Source organism: Somniosus microcephalus, unplaced genomic scaffold, assembly GCF_052327205.1.
Source record: "Somniosus microcephalus isolate GS21.2 unplaced genomic scaffold, FLI_Smic_1.0 unresolved_chr1, whole genome shotgun sequence".
In the NCBI taxonomy this organism is placed as follows: domain Eukaryota; kingdom Metazoa; phylum Chordata; class Chondrichthyes; order Squaliformes; family Somniosidae; genus Somniosus; species Somniosus microcephalus.
The window spans coordinates 68,535,094-68,550,982 of NW_028225179.1; positions in this window are offsets into that span (position 1 = coordinate 68,535,094).

The following is a 15,889-nucleotide window of genomic DNA, read 5'->3' on the forward strand; positions in this document are numbered from 1 at the left end:
GCATGACACGCGGAGGTGGAATCAGTGTGTTACACAGCATGACACGCAAAGGTGGAGTCAGTGTGTTACACAGCGTGCCACGTGGAGGTGGAGTCAATGTGTTACACAGTATGACACGTGGAGACAGAGTCAGTGTGTTACACAGCGTGACATGCGGAGATGGAGTCAGTGTGTTACACAGCATGACACGCGGAGGTGGAGTCAGTGTGTTACACAGCGTGACAAGCGGAGGTGGAGTCAGTGTGTTACACAGCGTGACACGCGTAGGTGGAGTCAGTGTGTTACACGGCATGACACGCGGAGGTGGAATCAGTGTGTTACACAGCATGACACGTGGAGGTGGAGTCAGTGTGTTACACGGCATGACACGCGGAGGTGGAATCAGTGTGTTACACAGCATGACACGCAAAGGTGGAGTCAGTGTGTTACACAGCGTGCCACGTGGAGGTGGAGTCAATGTGTTACACATTATGACACGTGGAGACAGAGTCAGTGTGTTACACAGCGTGACATGCGGAGATGGAGTCAGTGTGTTACACAGCATGACACGCGGAGGTGGAGTCAGTGCGTTACACAGCGTGACAAGCGGAGGTGGAGTCAGTGTGTTACACAGCGTGACATGCGTAGGTGGAGTCAGTGTGTTACACAGCGTGACACACGGAGGTGGAGTCAGTGTGTTACACGGCGTGACACGCGGAGCTGGAGTCAGTGTGTTACACAGCGTGACACGCGGAGGTGGAGGGCCTCTGTTACACAGCTTGACACGCGGAGGTGGAGTCAGTGTGTTACACAGCGTGATGCTCGGAGGTGGAGTCAGTGTGTTACACAGCGTGACACGCGGACGTGGAGTCAGTGTGTTACACAGCGTGACGCGCGGAGGTGGAGGCAGTGTGTTACACAGCGTAACACGTGGAGGTGGTGTCAGTGTGTTACACAGTGTGACACGCGGAGGTGGAGTCAGTGCGTTACACAGCATGACACGCGGAGGTGGAGTCAGTGCGTTACACAGCGTGACACGCGGAGCTGGAGTCAGTGTGTTACACAGCGTGACACGCGGAGGTGGAGTCAGTGTGTTACACGGCGTGACACGCGGAGCTGGAGTCAGTGTGTTACACAGCGTGACACGCGGAGGTGGAGGGCCTCTGTTACACAGCTTGACACGCGGAGGTGGAGTCAGTGTGTTACACAGCGTGACACGCGGACGTGGAGTCAGTGTGTTACACAGCGTGACGCGCGGAGGTGGAGTCAGTGTGTTACACAGTGTGACACGCAGGGGCAGAGTCAGTGTGTTAAACAGCGTGACACGTGGAGGTGGTGTCAGTGTGTTACACAGAGTGACACGCGGAGACGGAGCCAATGTGTTACACGGCGTGACACGTGGAAGTGGAGTCAGTGTGTTACACAGCGTGACACGCGAAGGTGGAGAGATTGTTACACAGCGTGACACGTGGAGGTGGTGTCAGTGTGTTACACAGAGTGACACGCGGAGACGGAGTCAGTGTGTTACACGGCGTGACACGTGGAGGTGAAATCAGTGTGTTAAACGGCGTGACACGCGGAGGTGGAGTCAGTGCGTTACACGGCATGACACGCGGAGCTGGAGTCAGTGCGTTACACAGCGTGAAATGCGGAGGCGGAGTCAGTGTGTTACATGGCGTGACACGCGGAGGTGGAGTCAGTGTGTTACACAGCGTGGCACTTGGAGGTGGAGCCAGTGTGTTACACGGTGTGACACGCGGAGGTGGAGTCAGTGTGTTACACGGCGTGACACGTGGAGGTGGAGTCAATGTGTTACACAGCGTGACACGCTGAGGTGGAGTCAGTGTGTTACACCGTGTGACACGCAGAGGTGGAATCAGTGTGTTACACGGCGTGACTCGCGGAGGCGGAGTCATTGTGTTACACAGCGTGACACGTGGATGTGGAGGCAGTGCGTTACACAGAGTGACACGCTGAGGTGGAGTCAGTGTGTTACATGGCGTGACACGCGGAGGTGGAGTCAGTGTGTTACACAGCGTGACACGTGGAGGTGGAATCAGTGTGTTACACAGAGTGACACGCGGAGACGGAGCCAGTGTGTTACATGGCGTGACACGCGGAAGAGGGGTCAGTGTGTTACACAGCGTGACACGCGAAGGTGGAGATAGTGTTACACAGCATGACACGTGGAGGTGGAGTCAGTGCGTTACACGGCATGACACGCGGAGGTGGAGTCAGTGTGCTCCACGGCGTGACACGCGGTGGTGGAATCAGTGTGTTACCCAGCGTGACACGCGGAGGTGGAATCAGTGTGTTACACAGTGTAACACGCAGAGGTGGGGTCAGTGTGTTACACAGCGTGACACGCGGAGGTGGAGTCAGTGTGTTACACAGCGTGACCCGCGGAGGTGGAGTCAGTGTTACACAGCGTGACACGCGGAGGTAGAGTCAGTGTGTTACCCGGCATGACATGCGGAGGTGGAGTCAGTGTGTTACACGGCGTGACACGCGGAGGTGGAGTCAGTGTGTTAAACAACGTGATACGCGGAGGTGGAGTCAGTGTGTTACACAGCGTGACACGCGGAGGCGGAGTCAGTGCGTTACACAGCGTGACACGCGGAGGTGGAGTCAGTACGTTACACAGCGTGACACGCGGAGGTGGAGTTAGTGTGTTACACAGCGTGACATGCGGAGGTGGAGTCAGTGTGTTACACAGTGTGACACGTGGAGACGGAGTCAGTGCGTTACACAGCGTGAGACGCGCAGGTGGAGTCAGTGTGTTACACGGCGTGACACGCGGAGGTGGAGTCAGTGTGTTACACAGCGTGACGCGCGGAGGTGGATTCAGTGTGTTAAACGGCATGACGCGCGGATGCGGAGTCACTGTTACACAGCGTGACACGCGGAGCTGGAGTCAGTGTGTTACACGGCATGACACGTGGAGGTGGAGTCAGTGTGTTACATGGTGTGACACACGGAGGTTGAGTCATTGCGTTACACGGCATGGCACACGTAGCTGGAGTCAGTGTGTTACACAGCGTGATAAGTGGAGGCGGAATCAATTTGTTACACGGCGTGACACGTGGAGGTGGAGCCACTGTGTTACACGGCGTGACACACGGAGGTGGAGTCAGTGCGTTACACGGCGTGACACGCGGAGGTGGAGCCACTGTGTTACACGGCGTGACACGCGGAGGTGGAGTCAGTGTGTTACACGACGTGACACATGGAGGTGGAGTCAGTGTGTTACACGGCGTGACAGGCGGAGGTGGAGTCAGTGTGTTACACGGCGTGACTCGCGGAGGTGGAGTCAGTGTGTTACACAGCGTGACACGCGGAGGTGGAGTCAGTGTGTTACACAGCGTGACACGCGGAGGTGGAGTCAGTGCGTTACACAGCATGCCACGCGGAGGTGGAGTCAGTGTGTTACACAGCGTGACACGCGAAGATGGAGATAGTGTTGCACAGCGTGACACGTGGAGGTGGAGTCAGTGAGTTACACGGCGTGACACACGGAGGTGGAGTCAGTGCGTTACACGGCGTGAGACGTGGAGGTGGAGCCAGTGTGTTACACGGCGTGACACGCGGAGGTGGAGTCAGTGTGTTACACAGTGTGACACGTGGAGAAGGATCCATTGTGTTATACAGCGTGACACGCGGAGGTGGAGTCATTGTGTTACACAGTGCGACACACGGAGGTGGTGTCAGTGCGTTACACAGCGTGACACACGGAGGTGGAGTCAGTGCGTTACACAGAGTGACTCGCGGAGGTGGAGTCAGTGCGTTACATAGCGTGACACGTGGAGGTGGAGTCAGTGCATTACACAGCGTGACACGCGGAGGTGGAGTCAGTGTGTTACACAGCGTGACACGCGGATGTGGAGTCAGTGCATTACACACGGAGGTGGAGTCAGTGCATTACACAACGTCACACGTGGAGGTGGAGTCAGTGCGTTAAACAGCGTGACGCGCGGAGGTGGAGTCAGTGTGTTACACAGCGTGACGCGCGGAGGTGGAGTCAGTGTGTTAAACGGCGTGACGTGCGGATGCGGAATCAGTGTTAAACAGCGTGACACGCGGAGCTGGAGTCAGTGTGTTACACGGCGTGACACGCGGAGGTGGAGTCAGTGTGTTACACAGCGTGACACGCGGAGGCGGAATCAGTGTGTTACACGGCGTGACACGTGGAGGTGGAGCCAGTGTGTTACACGGCGTGACACGCGGAGGTGGAGTCAGTGTGTTACACCGTGTGACATGCGGAGGTGGATTCAGTGGGTTACACGGCGTGACTCGCGGAGGCGGAGTCATTGTCTTACACAGCGTGACACGTGGAGGTGGAGGCAGTGCGTTACACAGAGTGACACGCTGAGGTGGAGTCAGTGTGTTACACGGCGTGACACACGGTGGTGGAGTCAGTGTGTTACACAGCGTGACACGTTGAAGTGGAGTCAGTGTGTTACACAGCGTGACACGTGGAGGTGGTGTCAGTGTGTTACACAGAGTGACACGCGGAGACGGAGCCAATGTGTTACACGGCGTGACACGTGGAAGTGGAGTCAGTGTGTTACACAGCGTGACACGCGAAGGTGGAGAGATTGTTACACAGCATGACACGTGGAGCTGGAGTCAGTGCGTTACATGGCATGACACGCGGAGGTGGAGTCAGTGTGTTACACGGCGTGACACGTGGAGGTGGAATCAGTGTGTTACACGGCGTGACACGCGGAGGTGGAATCAGTGTGTTACACAGCGTGACACGCGGAGGTGGAGTCAGTGTGTTACACAGCGTGACACGCGGAGGTGGAGTCAGTGTGTTACACAGCGTGACACACAGAGGTGGAGTCAGTGTTACACAGCGTGACACCCGGAGGTGGAGTCAGTGTGTTACACAGCGTGAGAGGCGGAGGTGGAGTCAGTGTGTTACACAGTGTGACACGCAGATGTGGTGTTAGTGTGTTACACGGCGTGACAAATGGAGGTGGAGTCAGTGCGTTACACGGCATGACACGCGGAGGTGGAGTCAGTGTGTTACACGGCGTGACACGCGGAGGTGGAGTCAGTGTGTTACACAGTGTGACACGCGGAGGTGGAGTCAGTGTGTTAAACAGCGTGATACGTGGAGGTGGAGTCAGTGTGTTATACAGCGTTACACGCGGAGGCGGAGTCAGTGTGTTACACAGCGTGATACACGGAGGTGGAGTCAGTGCGTTACACAGCGTGACACGCGGAGGTGGAGTCAGTGTGTTACACAGCGTGACACGCGGAGGTGGAGTCAGTGCTTTACACGCGGAGGTGGAGTCAGTGCGTACACAATGTCACACGTGGAGGTGGTGTCAGTGTGTTACACAGCGTGACACGTGGAGACGGAGTCAGTGCGTTACACAGCGTGAGACGCGGAGGTGGAGTCAGTGCGTTACACATCATGACATGCGGAGGTGGAGTCAGTGTGTTACACAGCATGACACGCGGATGTGGAGGGCGTGTGTTACACAGCTTGACATGCGGAGGTGGAGTCAGTGTGTTACACGGCATGACACGCGGAGGTGGAGTCAGTGTGTTACACAGCGTGACGCGCGGAGGTGGAGTCAGTGTGTTAAACAGTGTGACTCGCAGATGCGGAGTCACTGTTACACAGCTTGACACGCGGAGCTGGAGGCCGTGTGTTACACGGCGTGACATGTGGAGGTGGAGTCAGTGTGTTACATGGTGTGACACACGGAGGTGGAGTCAGTGCGTTACACAGCATGACACGCGGAGCTGGAGTCAGTGTGTTACACGGCGTGACAGGCGGAGGTGGAGTCAGTGTGTTACACGGCATGACTCACGGAGGTGGAGTCAGTGTGTTATACGGCGTGACACGTGGAGATGGAGTCAGTGTATTACACGGCGTGACACGTGGAGGTGGTGTCAGTTTGTTACACGGCATGGCAAGCGGAGGTGGATTCAGTGTGTCACACGGCATGACATGCGGAGGTGGAGTCAGTGTGCTACACGGCGTGACACGCGGAGGTGGAGTCAGTGTGCTACACGGTGTGACACTAGGAGGTGGAGTCAGTGTGTTACACGGCGTGACACGCGGAGGTGGAGTCAGGGTGTTACACGGCGTGACACGCGGAGGTGGTGTCAGTGTGTTACACGGCGTGACACGTGGAGGTGGAGTCAGAATGTTACACGGCGTGACACGCGGAGGCGGAGTCAGTGTGTTACACGGCGTGACTCGCGGAGGTGGAGTCAGTGTGTTACACAGCGTGACACGCGGAGGTGGAGTCAGTGCGTTACACAGCGTGCCACGTGGAGGTGGAGTCAGTGCGTTACACAGAGTGACTTGCGGAGGTGGAGTCAGTGCGTTACACAGCGTGACACGCGGAGGTGGAGTCAGTGTGTTACACAGCGTGACACGCGAAGGTGGAGATAGTGTTACAAAGCGTGACACGCGGAGGTGGAGTCAGTGAGTTACACGGCATGACATGCGGAGGTGGAGTCAGTGTGTTACACGGCATGACACGCGGAGGTGGTGACAGTGAGTTACACGACGTGACACGCGAAGGTGGAATCAGTGTGTTACATGGTGTGACACACGGAGGTGGAGTCAGTGCGTTACACGGCATGACACGCGGAGGTGGAGTCAGTGTGTTACACGGCGTGACACGCGGAGGTGGAATCAGTTTATTACACGGCGTGAGACGTGGAGGTGGAGCCAGTGTGTTACACGGCGTGACACGCGGAGGTGGAGTCAGTGTGTTACACGGCGTGACACGCGGAGGTGGAGTCAGTGTGTTACACAGTGTGACACGTGGAGACGGATTCAGTGTGTTACACAGCGTGACACGCGGAGGTGGAGTCATTGTGTTACACAGTGCGACACACGGAGGTGGTGTCAGTGCGTTACACAGCGTGACACGCGGAGGTGGAGTCAGTGCGTTACACAGAGTGACTCGCGGAGGTGGAGTCAGTGCGTTACATAGCGTGACACGCGGAGGTGGAGTCAGTGCATTACACAGCGTGACACGCGGAGGTGGAGTCAGTGTGTTACACAGCGTGACACGCGGAGGTGGAGTCAGTGCATTACACGCAGAGGTGGAGTCAGTGCGTTACACAACGTCACATGTGGAGGTGGAGTCAGTGTGTTACACAGCGTGACGCGCGGAGGTGGAGTCAGTGTGTTACACAGCGTGACGCGCGGAGGTGGAGTCAGTGTGTTAAACGGCGTGACGTGCGGATGCGGAGTCAGTGTTACACAGCATGACACGCAGAGCTGGAGTCAGTGTGTTACACGGCGTGACACGTGGAGGTGGAGTCAGTGTGTTACACGGTGTGACACGCGGAGGTGGAGTCAGTGCGTTACACGGCATGACACGCGGAGCTGGAGTCAGTGTGTTACACAGCGTGAAACGCGGAGGCGGAGTCAATGTGTTACATGGCGTGACACGCGGAGGTGGAGTCAGTGTGTTACACAGCGTGACACGCGGAGGTGGAATCAGTGTATTACACGGCGTGACATGTGGAGGTGGAGCCAGTGTGTTACACGGCGTGACACGCAGAGGTGGAGTCAGTGTGTTACACGGCGTGACACGCGGAGGTGGAGTCAGTGTGTTACATGGCGTGACAGGCGGAGGTGGAGTCAGTGTGTTACACGGCGTGACTCACGGAGGTGGAGTCAGTGTGTTATACGGCGTGACACGTGGAGGTGGAGTCAGTGTATTACACGGTGTGACACGTGGAGGTGGTGTCAGTTTGTTACACGGCATGGCAAGCGGAGGTGGATTCAGTGTGTCACACGGCGTGACATGCGGAGGTGGAGTCAGTGTGCTACACGGCGTGACACGCGGAGGTGGAGTCAGTGTGCTACACGGTGTGACACTAGGAGGTGGAGTCAGTGTGTTACACGGCGGTGGAGTCAGGGTGTTACACGGCGTGACACGCGGTGGTGGTGTCAGTGTGTTACACGGCGTGACACGTGGAGGTGGAGTCAGAATGTTACACGGCGTGACACGCGGAGGCGGAGTCAGTGTGTTACACGGCGTGACTCGCGGAGGTGGATTCAGTGTGTTACACAGCGTGACACGCGGAGGTGGAGTCAGTGCGTTACACAGCGTGCCACGTGGAGGTGGAGTCAGTGCGTTACACAGAGTGACTTGCGGAGGTGGAGTCAGTGCGTTACACAGCGTGACATGCGGAGGTGGAGTCAGTGTGTTACACAGCGTGACACGCGACGGTGGAGATAGTGTTACAAAGCGTGACACGCGGAGGTGGAGTCAGTGAGTTACACGGCATGACATGCGGAGGTGGAGTCAGCGTGTTACACGGCATGACACGCGCAGGTGGTGACAGTGTGTTACACGGCGTGACACGCGAAGGTGGAATCAGTGTGTTACATGGTGTGACACACGGAGTTGGAGTCAGTGTGTTACACGGCATGACACGCGGAGGTGGAGTCAGTGTGTTACACGGCGTGACACGCGGAGGTGGAATCAGTTTATTACACGGCGTGAGACGTGGAGGTGGAGCCAGTGTGTTACACGGCGTGACACGCGGAGGTGGAGTCAGTGTGTTACACGGCGTGACACGCGGAGGTGGAGTCAGTGTGTTACACAGTGTGACACGTGGAGACGGATTCAGTGTGTTACACAGCGTGACACGCGGAGGTGGAGTCATTGTGTTACACAGTGCGACACACGGAGGTGGTGTCAGTGCGTTACACAGCGTGACACGCGGAGGTGGAGTCAGTGCGTTACACAGAGTGACTCGCGGAGGTGGAGTCAGTGCGTTACATAGCGTGACACGCGGAGGTGGAGTCAGTGCATTACACAGCGTGACACGCGGAGGTGGAGTCAGTGTGTTACACAGCGTGACACGCGGAGGTGGAGTCAGTGCATTACACGCGGAGGTGGAGTCAGTGCATTACACAACGTCACACGTGGAGGTGGAGTCAGTGTGTTACACAGTGTGACGTGCGGAGGTGGAGTCAGTGTGTTACACAGCGTGACGCGCGGAGGTGGAGTCAGTGTGTTAAACGGCGTGACGTGCGGATGCGGAGTCAGTGTTACACAGCGTGACACGCAGAGCTGGAGTCAGTGTGTTACACGGCGTGACACGTGGAGGTGGAGTCAGTGTGTTACACGGTGTGACACGCGGAGGTGGAGTCAGTGCGTTACACGGCATGACACGCGGAGCTGGAGTCAGTGTGTTACACAGCGTGAAACGCAGAGGCGGAGTCAATGTGTTACATGGCGTGACACGCGGAGGTGGAGTCAGTGTGTTACACAGAGTGACACGCGGAGGTGGAATCAGTGTGTTACACGGCGTGACACGTGGAGGTGGAGCCAGTGTGTTACACGGCGTGACACGCGGAGGTGGAGTCAGTGTGTTACACGGCGTGACACGTGGAGTTGGAGTCAGTGTGTTACACGGCGTGACACGCTGAGGTGGAGTCAGTGTGTTACACCGTGTGACACGCGGAGGTGGATTCATCGGGTTACACGGCGTGACTCGCGGAGGCGGAGTCATTGTGTTACACAGCATGACACGTGGAGGTGGAGTCAGTGTGTTACACGGCGTGACACGTGGAGGTGGAGTCAGTGTGTTACACAGCGTGACACGCGGAGGTGGAGTCAGTGTGTTACATGGCGTGACACACGGTGGTGGAGTCAGTGTGTTACACGGCGTGACTCGCGGAGGCGGAGTCATTGTGTTACACAGCATGACACGTGGAGGTGGAGTCAGTGTGTTACACGGCGTGACACGTGGAGGTGGAGTCAGTGTGTTACACAGCGTGACACGCGGAGGTGGAGTCAGTGTGTTACATGGCGTGACACACGGTGGTGGAGTCAGTGTGTTACACGGCGTGACACGTGGAGGTGGAATCAGTGTGTTACATGGCGTGACACGCGGAGGTGGAGTCAGTGTGTTACACAGCGTGACACGCGGAGGTGGAGTCAGTGTGTTACATGGCGTGACTCGCGGAGGCGGAGTCATTGTGTTACACAGCGTGACACGTGGAGGTGGAGGCAGTGCGTTACAGAGTGACACGCTGAGGTGGAGTCAGTGTGTTACACGGCGTGACACACGGTGGTGGAGTCAGTGTGTTACACGGCGTGACACGTGGAGGTGGAATCAGTGTGTTACACGGTGTGACACGCGGAGGTGGAGTCAGTGTGTTACACAGCGTGACACGCAGAGGTGGAGTCAGTGTGTTACATGGCGTGACACGTGGAGGTGGAGTCAGTGTGTTACACAGCGTGACACGTGGAGGTGGTGTCAGTGTGTTACACAGAGTGACACGCGGAGACGGAGCCAGTGTGTTACACGGCGTGACACGCGGAAGTGGAGTCAGTGTGTTCCACAGCGTGACACGCGAAGGTGGAGAGAGTGTTACACAGCATGACACGTGGAGCTGGAGTCAGTGCGTTACACGGCATGACACGCGGAGGTGGAGTCAGTGTGTTACACGGCGTGACACGCGGAGGTGGAATCAGTGTGTTACACGGCGTGACACGCGGAGGTGGAATCAGTGTGTTACACAGCGTGACACGCGGAGGTGGAGTCAGTGTATTACACAGCGTGACACGCGGAGGTGGAGTCAGTGTGTTACACAGCGTGACACACAGAGGTGGAGTCAGTGTTACACAGCGTGACACCCGGAGGTGGAGTCAGTGTGTTACACAGCGTGAGAAGCGGAGGTGGAGTCAGTGTGTTACACGGCGTGACACGCGGAGGTGGAGTCAGTGTGTTACACGGCGTGACACGCGGAGGTGGAGTCAGTGTGTTACACAGCGTGACGCGCGGAGGTGGAGTCAGTGTGTTAAACGGTGGGACTCGCGGATGCGGAGTCACTGTTACACAGCGTGACACGCGGAGCTGGAGTCAGTGTGTTCCACGGTGTGACACGTGGAGGTGGAGTCAGTGTGTTACATGGTGTGACACACGAAGGTGGAGTCAGTGCGTTACACGGCATGACACACGGAGCTGGAGTCAGTGTGTTACACAGCGTGACAAGTGGAGGTGGTGACAATGTGTTACACGGCGTGACACGCGAAGGTGGAATCAGTGTGTTACATGGTGTGACACACGGAGGTGGAGTCAGTGCGTTACACAGCATGACACGCGGAGGTGGAGTCAGTGTGTTACACGGCGTGACACGCGGAGGTGGAATCAGTTTATTACACGGCGTGAGACGTGGAGGTGGAGCCAGTGTGTTACACGGCGTGACACGCGGAGGTGGAGTCAGTGTGTTACACAGCGTGACACGTGGAGTTGGAGTCAGTGTGTTACACAGTGCGACACACGGAGGTGGTGTCAGTGCGTTACACAGCGTGACACGCGGAGGTGGAGTCAGTGCGTTACACAGAGTGACTCGCGGAGGTGGAGTCAGTGCGTTACATAGCGTGACACGCGGAGGTGGAGTCAGTGCATTACACAGCGTGACACGCGGAGGTGGAGTCAGTGCATTACACGCGGAGGTGGAGTCAGTGCGTTACACAACGTCACACGTGGAGGTGGAGTCAGTGTGTTACACAGCGTGACGCGCGGAGGTGGAGTCAGTGTGTTACACAGCGTGACGCGCGGAGGTGGAGTCAGTGTGTTAAACGGCGTGACGTGCGGATGCGGAGTCAGTGTTACACAGCGTGACACGCAGAGCTGGAGTCAGTGTGTTACACGGCGTGACACGTGGAGGTGGAGTCAGTGTGTTACACGGTGTGACACGCGGAGGTGGAGTCAGTGCGTTACACGGCATGACACGCGGAGCTGGAGTCAGTGTGTTACACAGCGTGAAACGCGGAGGCGGAGTCAATGTGTTACATGGCGTGACACGCGGAGGTGGAGTCAGTGTGTTACACAGCGTGACACGCGGAGGTGGAATCAGTGTGTTACACGGCGTGACACGTGGAGGTGGAGCCAGAGCCGGTGTGTTACACGGCGTGTCACGCGGAGGTGGAGTCAGTGTGTTACACGGCGTGACACGTGGAGGTGGAGTCAGTGTGTTACACGGCGTGACACGCTGAGGTGGAGTCAGTGTGTTACACCGTGTGACACGCGGAGGTGGATTCATTGGGTTACACAGCGTGACTCGCGGAGGCGGAGTCATTGTGTTACACAGCGTGACACGTGGAGGTGGAGTCAGTGTGTTACACGGCGTGACACACGGTGGTGGAGTCAGTGTGTTACACGGCCTGACACGTGGAGATGGAATCAGTGTGTTACATGGCGTGATACGCGGAGGTGGAGTCAGTGTGTTACACAGCGTGACACGCGGAGGTGGAGTCAGTGTGTTACACGGCATGACACGTGGAGGTGGAGTCAGTGTGTTACACGGCGTGACACGCTGAGGTGGAGTCAGTGTGTTACACCGTGTGACACGCGGAGGTGGATTCATTGGGTTACACGGCGTGACTCGCGGAGGCGGAGTCATTGTGTTACACAGCGTGACACGTGGAGGTGGAGGCAGTGCGTTACACAGAGTGACACGCTGAGGTGGAGTCAGTGTGTTACACGGCGAGACACGTGGAGGTGGAGTCAGTGCGTTACACAGCGTGACACGTGGAGGTGGTGTCAGTGTGTTACACAGAGTGACACGCAGAGACGGAGCCAGTGTGTTACACGGCGTGACACGCGGAAGTGGAGTCAGTGTGTTACACAGCGTGACACGTGGAGCTGGAGTCAGTGCGTTACATGGCATGACACGCGGAGGTGGAGTCAGTGTGTTACACGGCATGACACGCGCAGGTGGAATCAGTGTGTTACACGGCGTGACACGCGGAGGTGGAGTCAGTGTGTTACACAGCGTGACACGCGGAGGTGGAGTCAGTGTTTTACACAGCGTGACATGCAGAGGTGGAGTCAGTGTTACACAGCGTGACACCCGGAGGTGGAGTCAGTGTGTTACACAGCGTGAGAAGCGGAGATGGAGTCAGTGTGTTACACGGCGTGACACGCGGAGGTGGAGTCAGTGTGTTACACGGCGTGACACGCGGAGGTGGAGTCAGTGTGTTACACAGCGTGACGCGCGGAGGTGGAGTCAGTGTGTTACACGGCGTGACACGCGGAGGTGGAGTCAGTGTGTTACACAGCATGACACGCGGAGCTGGAGTCAGTGTGTTCCACGGTGTGACACGTGGAGGTGGAGTCAGTGTGTTACACAGCGTGACAAGCGGAGGCGGAATCAGTTTGTAACACGGCGTGAGACGTGGAGGTGGAGCCAGTGTGTTACACGGCGTGACACGCGGAGGTGGAGTCAGTGTGTTACATGGTGTGACACACGGAGGTGGATTCAGTGCGTTACACGGCATGACACACGGAGCTGGAGTCAGTGTGTTACACAGCGTGACAGGTGGAGGTGGAGTCAGTGTGTTACGCGGCGTGACTCACGGAGGTGGAGTCAGTGTGTTACACGGCGTGACACGTGGAGGTGGAGTCAGTGTATTACACGGCGTGACACGTGGAGGTGGTGTCAGTGCGTTACACGGCGTGGCAAGCGGAGGTGGATTCAGTGTGTCACACGGCGTGACATGCGGAGGTGGAGTCATTGTGCTACACGGCGTGACACGTGGAGGTGGAGTCAGTGTGCTACACAGTGTGACACTAGGAGGTGGAGTCAGTGTGTTACACGGCGTGACACGCGGAGGTGGAGTCAGTGCGTTACATAGCGTGACACGCGGAGGTGGAGTCAGTGCATTACACAGCGTGACACGCGGAGGTGGATTCAGTGTGTTACACAGCGTGACACGCGGAGGTGGAATCAGTGCATTACACGCGGTGGTGTAGTCAGTGCGTTACACAACGTCACACGTGGAGGTGGAGTCAGTGTGTTACACAGCGTGACGCGTGGAGGTGGAATCAGTGTGTTACACGGCTTGACACGCGGAGGTGGAGCCAGTGTGTTACACGGCGTGACACGCGGAAGTGGAGTCAGTGTGTTACACAGCGTGACACGCGAAGGTGGAGAGAGTGTTACACAGCTTGACACGTGGAGCTGGAGTCAGTGCGTTACATGGCATGACACGCGGAGGTGGAGTCAGTGCGTTACATGGCATGACACGCGGAGGTGGAGTCAGTGTGTTACACGGCGTGACACACGGAGGTGGAATCAGTGTGTTACACGGCGTGACACGCGGAGGTGGAATCAGTGTGTTACACAGCGTGACACGCGGAGGTGGAGTCAGTGTGTTACACAGCGGGACACGCGGAGGTGGAATCAGTGTGTTACACGGCGTGACACGCGGAGGTGGAGTCAGTGTGTTACACAGCGTGACACGCGGAGGTGGAGTCAGTGTGTTACATGGCGTGACACGTGGCGGTGGAGTCAGTGTGTTACACAGCATGACACGTGGAGGTGGTGTCAGTGTGTTACACAGAGTGACACGCGGAGACGGAGCCAGTGTGTTACACAGCGTGACACGCGAAGGTGGAGAGAGTGTTACACAGCATGACACGTGGAGCTGGAGTCAGTGCGTTACATGGCATGACACGCGGAGGTGGAGTCAGTGTGTTACACGGCGTGACACGCGGAGGTGGAATCAGTGTGTTACACGGCGTGACACGCGGAGGTGGAATCAGTGTGTTACACAGCGTGACACGCGGAGGTGGAGTCAGTGTGTTACACAGCGTGACACGCGGAGGTGGATTCAGTGCGTTACACAGCGTGACACGCGGAGGTGGAGTCAGTGTGTAACACAGCGTGACACGCAGAGGTGGAGTCAGTGCGTTACACAGCGTGACACGCGGAGGTGGAGTCAGTGCGTTACACAGCATGACACGCGGAGGTGGAGTCAGTGTGTTACACAGAGTGACACGCGGAGGTGGAGTCCGTGTGTTACACAGCGTGAGAGGCGGAGGTGGAGTCAGTGTGTTACACAGCGTGACACGCAGATGTGGTGTCAGTGTGTTACACGGTGTGACACGCGGAGGTGGAGTCAGTGCGTTACGCGGCATGACACGCGGAGGTGGAGTCAGTGTTTTACACAGCATGACACGCGGAGGTGGAGTCAGTGTGTTAAACAGCGTGATACGTGGAGGTGGAGTCAGTGTGTTATACAGCGTGACTCGCGGAGGCGGAGTCAGTGTGTTACACAGCGTGACACACGGAGGTGGATTCAGTGCATTACACAGCGTGACACGCGGAGGTGGAGTCAGTGCTTTACACGCGGAGGTGGAGTCAGTGCATTACACAATGTCACACGCGGAGGTGGTGTCAGTGTGTTACACAGCGTGACACGTGGAGACGGAGTCAGTGTGTTACACAGCGTGAGACGCGGAGGTGGAGTCAGTGCGTTACACATCGTGACATGCGGAGGTGGAGTCAGCCTGTTACACAGCGTGACACGCGGATGTGGAGGGCGTGTGTTACACAGCTTGACACGCGGAGGTGGAGTCAGTGTGTTACACGGCGTGACACGCGGAGGTGGAGTCAGTGTGTTACACAGCGTGACGCGCGGAGGTGGAGTCAGTGTGTTAAACGGTGTGACTCGCGGATGCGGAGTCACTGTTACACAGCGTGACACGCGGAGCTGGAGTCAGTGTGTTACACGGCGTGACGCGTGGATGCGGAGTCACTGTTACACAGCGTGACACGCGGAGCTGGAGTCAGTGTGTTACACGGCGTGAAACGTGGAGGTGGAGTCAGTGCGTTACACGGCATGACACGCGGAGCTGGAGTCAGTGTGTTACACAGCGTGAAACGCAGAGGCGGAGTCAGTGTGTTACATGGCGTGACACGCGGAGGTGGAGTCAGTGTGTTTCACAGCGTGACACGCGGAGGTGGAATAAGTGTGTTACACGGCGTGACACGTGGAGGTGGAGCCAGTGTGTTACACGGCGTGACACGCGGAGGTGGAGTCAGTGTGTTACACGGCGTGACACGTGGAGGTGGAGTCAGTGTGTTACACCGTGTGACACGCGGAGGTGGATTCAGTGG